The sequence below is a fragment of the Cetorhinus maximus genome, chromosome 8, assembly GCF_964194155.1.
Source record: "Cetorhinus maximus chromosome 8, sCetMax3.hap1.1, whole genome shotgun sequence".
In the NCBI taxonomy this organism is placed as follows: Eukaryota; Metazoa; Chordata; class Chondrichthyes; order Lamniformes; family Cetorhinidae; genus Cetorhinus; species Cetorhinus maximus.
In genome coordinates, this window is record NC_135886.1 from 125,372,878 (window position 1) to 125,380,935 (window position 8,058).

Here is an 8,058-nt window from a genome sequence, read left to right on the forward strand (position 1 = left end):
CGGCCTTCAGCACATAGTCCTGGACCTTGGAAAGTGCTAGTCTGCAACACTTGAGTCATGGACAACTCTTTGAACTGGAAGACCCACAAGTTTCAGGCAGACTGAAAGGCAAATTTCACTGAGATGATGATCCTCCAGTAGCAGATGATGTTTGTCTTGCTCTGTGTACCTGGGAACAGCCTGTGGAGCACGGAGTCCTGCGTCACAGAGCTGCTCAGGATGAATCTCAACAAAAACCACTGCATCTTTTTCCAGGCCTGCTTTGCAAAGGCACATTCCAGAAGGAGGTAGAAACAGTCTCTTCCTCACCACAGCCACCTGGAGGGCAACACACAGAGGGAGTTAAGGCTCCAGGCATGCAAGAAGGATCTGATGGGGAAGACCCTTCTCACCGCCAGCCTTCTTCTTCTTAGGCAGTCCCTCGGGGTCGAGGATGACTTGCTTCCACACAAAAAATGAGTTCTCAGGTGACTGAAGAGTCCAATGTATGATCTACAGTCTTTGTCACAGGTTGGGCAGACGGTGGTAGGGGAAATGGGTAGGTAGGGTGCCCGGGTTGCCATACGCTCTTTTATCTGTCAACGCTTGGCTTCAACTTGCCCTTGGTGCTGAGACTCAGCTCCTTTCCGGATACTTTCCCGCCACCTCAGGCGGTCTTGGGCAAGGGATTCCCAGGTGCCGGTGGGGATGTTGCATTTTCTCAAGGAGACTTTGAGGATGTCCTTGAAGTGTTTCCTCTGCCCTCCTGGGGCTCGCTTGCCATGTCAAAGCTCCAGGTAGAGAGCTTGTTTTGGGCGTCTCATGTCAGGCTTGCAGATGATGTGTCCCGCCCAGCAGAGCTGATCAAGCGCGGTCAATGATTCGATGCTGGGGATGTTGGCCTGAGCAAGAACACTGATTTTGGTGCAACTATTCTTCCAATAGATTTGTGGGATCCTGCAGAGGCAGCACTGGTGGTACTCCTCCAGTGTTTTGAGGTGCCTGCTGTATATAGTGCACATCTCTGAGCCATATAGGAGGGCGGGTATCACTACTGCTCTGTAGACCATGAGCTTGGTGCTGGGTTTGAGGTTCTGGTCTTCAAATATTATCTTCCTCAGGCAGCCAAAGGCTGCGCTGGCACAACGAAGGCAGTGTGGAACCATGTCATCGACGTCTGCCCTTGTTGACAGTAGGCTTCCAAGGTATGTGCGGCAATTATGGTTTTATCTAATGTGTAGTATAACTTTAGGAAGGATGTTATAAAGGAAGATCACATGATCTTGTGTAACCAATAGAAGAGTAGCGCAGGCTATCTCTGTAGTCAGTAGTCTGTAGTTAGTAGTCAGTAGTATGGAGATAGGGTTCGATTTGAAAGCATGCCTGAGTAGCTGCTGATTACCTTTATAAATAAACAGAATGTTTTCCACCTATGAAGTGTCTGCTGATCAACTCTATCTATAGTACCAATTCGGCCACCCCACGACAAGCGTGCAACTGGGATCTACAAGTCCCAACAAACTGGCGATGAGGATAAAATGAGGATAAAGTGAGGAAAAAGTGAAGATACAACAAACTGGTGCCCAGAGTAAAATAAGTTAATGGAAACAAAGTCAGGCTGTACCTTGCACAGTAATTGTAAGTAGAAATCGTCAAAGCAATGCCTTCACAGAATGCCGCAATTCAGAAGAATTGATCCTTCCAATCCAGCCATGGACGATTGGCCTCATCATATTGAAAGCTTCGCATTCTTTTTCCAAGTGAACAAGATTGTGGGGGAAAAGAAGAGGTGAGCAATCCTCTTATCTACATTTGGAAATAAAGACTACTGCTTGATTCGAAGTTTGACGGCAACCAGTGCCCCAGGTTCAAAAAATGTTGACGAATTGGATGACCTTGTGAAGGGTCCTTACCAGCCAAAGCCCTCAGTAACGATGCAATGGTTCAAGTTTAACTCGAGAAATAGAGCCCCTGATGAGACAGTTGCTTGTTATGGCAAGTTTGAAACAATAAATGGAACATTGTGAGTTTGATACATCTTTAAACGACATGCTCAGAGATCGTTTAATGTGCGGTGTGAATCAGGACGTGATTCAGAAGAGATTGCTGTCTGAAACAAATTTGGATTTTAAGAAGGTGCTAGCGAAAGCACTGGCCATGGAAAGTGCAGTAAGGGATTTAAAAGCCATACAGGGAGTGCAAAATGGCACTGTCCGCCACATCGAGCGGGAAGCCCCAGCCAAAAAGGACACGAAAATGCAAGACTCTGCCGAGAAGCAGGAAACAGCCATCGCTAGCAGAAAAGTAAAAAGAAATGACTTAGCAGCGAAAACAAGGAATAATTGCAATAGAGGTGGAAACAAGCAGTTAGATAATGATTGGCAGTTTAAAAAAATGAATTATTTTATTGTCATCAAAATGGACACATAATGAGACAGTGCAAGGAAAGAATCAGGCAGACTTTCAAACAAAAGAAAAAACCCTGCAGAAGAGCCTGAAGCAACAAATTCAGATATTTATTCATTGTTTAATTTGAAGTTTGGAAAGGCAGAACCAATATATGTAACAGTGAAGGTAAATGGCAGACCTATTAGAATGGAAGTGAGCACAGGAGCTTCCACTACGCTAACTGGGGAACTTAGCTTCAGAATTATGGTGAACATCAATTAAATTTAGAAGAAACTGATGCCAAATTAAAAACATACATGGGTGAAGACATCCAAGTCAAAGACATAAGAAGAATAACTGTCCACTACAGAAGCCAATCAACAAAGCTGCCAGTGTTGGTATTGAGAGGCAGAGGACCAAGCCTTCTAGGGGAAAACTGGCTAAGGGAAATCAACCTTGACCAGCCACTGAGATTCCAAAAAGAAGCTGGAAACGTTCCTGTTTTGGAAAAGGAGTGTGTAAGGACTCAACAACCTGAAGAAATGTAGGATGTCTTAAGCCAAAACATGATAGAACAGCAGAAGGAACTCTAGGAGACCATGCTTGATGACAGAGTTCAAGATGAGGTGAGCAATCTTTGAAAGCTAAAAGAAAACCTGCTGAAAGACCTTTATACACTACAAGATTCCTTCAGGTCAAAGTTTGAACCACTGGAAAAGTATGAAAAGAAACAGAAAGAATTCAACACCTCTCTGAATAAACTAAAGGATGAGTTAACAGAGAAGGCACAGCAATGCTGGATTTTCCAGGAGGCTGCAAACAAATGAAAAAAAGAGATGGAAGAGCTGAAGAATTAACTAAACAAAACCAAAGAGGCTTTGGCGGCAAAAGTTGCAGAATTTTCTAAGAAGCAGACAGATGATGAAATCCTGGGAGACTCAACCACTGAGTTCACTCAAGTCGGACTTGCATCTGAGAGTAGCCTGGCCAATATTGAAGTTGAAAAGAAGGCCGAGTTTAAAGTCAGTGCTAGAATGAAGAAGGCACGTAGAAAGAAGACACAGAAACACAAATAAGGCTTTAATCCTGGCAGCAGACAAATATACTTTTGTACATAGGCCTGGAAATCAAATTGCAAACGCTGATGCACTTAGTTGCCTTCACAAGAAAGTGATGAGGATATCCCAGTTCCACAAGAACTTGTTTTATTGTTAAATTTCTTAGATTCCTCACCAGTATGTGCTAGACAGATCAAACACTGGACAAGTCGGGACCCAGCCCTATCTCAAGTACAAGAACAAGTGCTGCATGGTTGGTCACAGGAGCCTGTTTCTGAAGAAATGAAACTGTACTTCAACAGAAGACATGAAATAACCAGCAGGATGGCATCTTATTGTGGGGAGAACGAGTGATAGTTCTTCCAAAGGGAAGAAAGCCATTGTTAATTGAACTACACAGTGCACATCCCGGAATTTCCCGAATGAAGACCATAGCATGCAGCTATCTATGGCCTGGGATGGATGGCGAAATAGAGAACTTAGTGAAGTATTGTATGCAGTGTCAGCAATTGCCAAAAGTTACCTTCAACAGCTACATTACACCCTTGGGAGTGGCCAGGAAGGCCATGGGTACAATTATACATTGACTATGTGGGATCTTTCATGGGAACAATATTTCTGCTCATTGTTGATACCCACTCAAAATGGATGGGCATATATGAGGTGAAGTCACCAACATCTTCTGCTATCATTAAGAAGCTACATTAAAGTTTTGCCATTAATAGGTTACCAGAAGTAGTCATTTCTGAGAACGGCACAGCATTTACGACTACTGAGTTTCAGCAGTTTATCAGCCTCAATGGTATCACTCATGTGAAAACTGCACTGTACCACCCTTCCTCAAACGGACTGACCAAAAGGGCGGTTCAAACGTTCAAGTCAGGCATGAAAAAATTAACTGGAGATTCCTTATCAACCAAGCTAGCATGCTTTTTTTTCCCATTATAGGACCACCCCTCACACAACAACAAGTGTCACATTTGCTGATGAAATGCCGTCTCAGGACGAGATTGAGCTTAATAATGCTGAATTTAAAGGGGAAGGTGGAAAGGACTCAGGGAAGCCAGAAAACTAGACACGACTGGCATAGCCACGAGAGGGAATTTACCCTCGGAGAGACGGTATACGTGAAGAACTTTGCAGGATGACCAAAGTGGTTACCGGGTGAAATAAGTGCAGTGACTGGACCTCTATCTTACCACGTGCAGGTGGAAGGCCGAGTCATACAGAGACATGTGGATCATCTAAGGAAGAGAGAAATGAATCACCAAGAAACAATTCCACCCGTGTTCACGACTGGGTCAACATGTCCTGTTGAGAGAACTCAACCCAGTACAGACATGTCTGAAACAAAAACAAAAATTGCTGGAAAAACTCAACAGGTCTGAGTGCATCTGTGGAGAGAAAGACCGAGTTAACATTTTGAGTTCATATGACTCTTCCTCAGAACTAAAGAGAAGTAAAAATGTGGTGAAATATATACTGTTTAAGGGGGATGGGACAGGTGAAGCTGGGTAGAAGGCCATTGATAGGTGGAGAAAAAGGAGAGATTGCAAAAGATGTCATAAACAAAAGGTCGAAGGGTTGTTAATAATGGTGATACTGGCTAAAGGAGGTGCTGATGGTGACATTAAGAGTAGAAAGCAGAATGAGCAAGTGACAGGTGGCTCTAGTAGGGGTGGGGGGAGGGGACATTGTGCGAAAAAAGATCGAACTAGGCTTAAAGATGGGGATAAAACAATGAATAGAAATTTTTAAAAATAACAGAAATAGGTGGGAAAAAATATATATATACATAAAAATTAAAAAATAAATATTTGAAAAAAGGGGATCAAAAGGGGGGTGAGGATGGAGGAGAGAGTTCATGATCTGAAGTTGTTGAACTCAATGTTAAGCCCGGAAGGCTGTAAAGTGCCTAGTCGGAAGATGAGGTGCTGTTCCTCCAGTTTGCGTTGAGCTTCACTAGAACATTGCAGCAGGCCTAGGACGGAGATGTGGGCATGAGAGCAGGGTGGTGTGCTGAAATGGCAAGCGACAGGAAGGTCTGGGTCATGTTTGTGGACAGACCGAAGGTGTTCTGCAAAGCGGTCACCCAGTCTGCGTTTGGTCTCTCCAATGTAGAGGAGACCGCATTGGGAGCAGCGAATGCAGGAGACTAAATTGAGGGAAGTGCAAGTGAAATGTTGCTGCACTTGAAAGGAGTGTTTGGGCCCTTGGACGGTGAGGAGGGGTGAAGTAAAGGGGCAGGTGTTGCATCTTCTGCGATTGCATGGGAATGTGCAATGGGAGGGGGTTGAGGTGTGGGGGGTGATGGAGGAGTGGACCAAGGTGTCCCGGAGGGAATGGTCCCTATGGAATGCTGACAGGGGGGTGAAGGGAAGATGTGTTTGGTGGTGGCATCATGCTGGAGTTGGCGGAAATGGCAGAGGATGATCCTTTGAATGCGAAGGCTGGTGGGGTGAATAGTGAGGACAAGGAGGACCCTATCATGGTTTTAGGAGGGAGAGGAAGATGTGAGGGCAGAGGCGCAGGAGATGGGTCGGACATGGTTGAAGGCTTTGTCAACCACTGTGGGTGGGAAACCTCAGTTAAGGAAGCACTGTTTTGGAAAGTGGCATCATCGGAACAGATGCGACGGAGGCGAAGGAACTGAGAGAGTGGGTTGGAGTCCTTACAAGAAGTAGGTTGTGAGGAGTTGTAGTCAATGTAGCTGTGGGAGTCGGTGGGCTTGTAATGAATATTGGTGGACAGACTATCACCAGAAATTGAGACAGAGAGGCCAAGGAAGGGAAGGGAGTGTCAGTAATGGACATTGTGAAAGCGATGGAGGGGTGGAAACTGGAAGCAAAATTAATACATTTTTCCAGGTCCAGACAAGAGCATGAAGCAGCACCAAAACAGTCATCGATGTACCGGAGAAAGAGTTGTGGAAGGGGGCCTGAGTAGGACTGTAACAAGGAATGTTCCACATACCCCAGAAAGAGACGGGCATAACTGGGGCCCCTGCGGGTACCCATAGCCACATCTTTTATTTGGAGGAAGTGAGATGAGTTTAAGGGGAAATTGTTCAGTGAGAGAACAAGTTCAGCTAGACGGAGGAGAGTGGTGGTGGATTGGGATTGTTCGGGCCTCTGTTCAAGGAAGAAGCGGAGAGACCTCAGACCATCCTGGTGGAGATGGAGATGTAGAGGGATTGGACATCCATGGTGAAGAGGAGGTGGTTGGGGCCAAGGAACTGGAAATTGTTGATATGATATAGGGCATCGGAGGAATCACGGATGTAGGTAGGAAGAGACTGGACAAGGGGAAAAAGAATGGAGTCAAGGTTGGAAGAAATGAGTTCCATGGGGCAGGAACAGGCTGACACGATCAGTCTACCAGGACAGTCCTGTTTGTGGATTTTGGGGAGGAGGTAGGAGCTGGCTGTTCGGGGTTTGGAGACTATGAGGTTGGAAACTGTGGAGGGAAGATCTCCAGAGGAGATGAGGTCAGTGACAGTGACAGTCCTGGAAACAATGGCTGATCAGACATGCCTGATGTGTGTGACGTACCAGCAAAAGTTGAGGAAACATATCTGCAGGTGCCACCAAAGAACCTGATGTTCAGACAACTCCAGAAAAGGAGGTTGTTGACAAAGCATCTGAAGTTGTAGAGCTGAGACATTCCACACGCCTAAGGAAACCCCCAGAAAGACTGAATTTGTAAATTATTTATAAATATAAATTTGTTATTTTGAGAAAATTGTAATTGTAAATTTAAGACCTATGTTCTGAGTAAAGGGGAGGGATGTGGTAATTATGGTTTTATCTAATGTGTAGTATATCTTTAAGAAGGATGGTATAAAGGAAGATCACATGATCTTGTGTAACCAATAGAAGAGTAGCGCAGGCTACCTCTTTAGTGAGCAGTCTTCAGTCACAGGCACTCCTTACTTCTTATAGAGAGATATTATCCATTTGGCTTCTAAGGCTAACCAACTCCAATGGCAATTATTACTAAAGGTAAAAACGGTGGAAGTAACTTAGACCAGTTCATTTTTAATAGATTGAGGGAATGATCATAAACTTGTATGGAAATAAATTATGAGGATAGCGTGAACCAAAAACAAAAATTTTGATAAATACAGAAGTTAACACCTATAAAGGGAAAAGAAATAACAGTCAGTAGTATGGAGATAGGGTTTGATGTGAAAGCACACATGAGTAGCTGCTGAGTACCTTTGTAAATAAACAAAATGTTTTCCACCTAACAAGTGTCTGCTGATCAACTCTAGCTATGGTACCAACTCGGCCATCCCACAACAAGTGTGCAACTGGGATCTCCAAGTCCCAACAGCATGGAAAGTGGTCCACGTTATCCAAGGCCTCATCATGGATTTTAGTAACTGGGTGGGGGGGGGGGTGGTGCAATGCGGTGTGGAGGGGGCAGGTTGGTAGATGACCTTCGTCTCACAGATATAAGGGTAAGGCCCATGCTCTCGTACACATTGGTGAAGGTGTTGATGATGGCTTGGAGCTCGGCCTCTGAGTGTGTGCAGACGCAAGCATCGTCTGCATACTGGAGTTCAATGACAGAGGATGGGACGACCTTGGATCTGGCCTGCAGGCGGCGGAGGTTGAACAGGTTCCCGCTA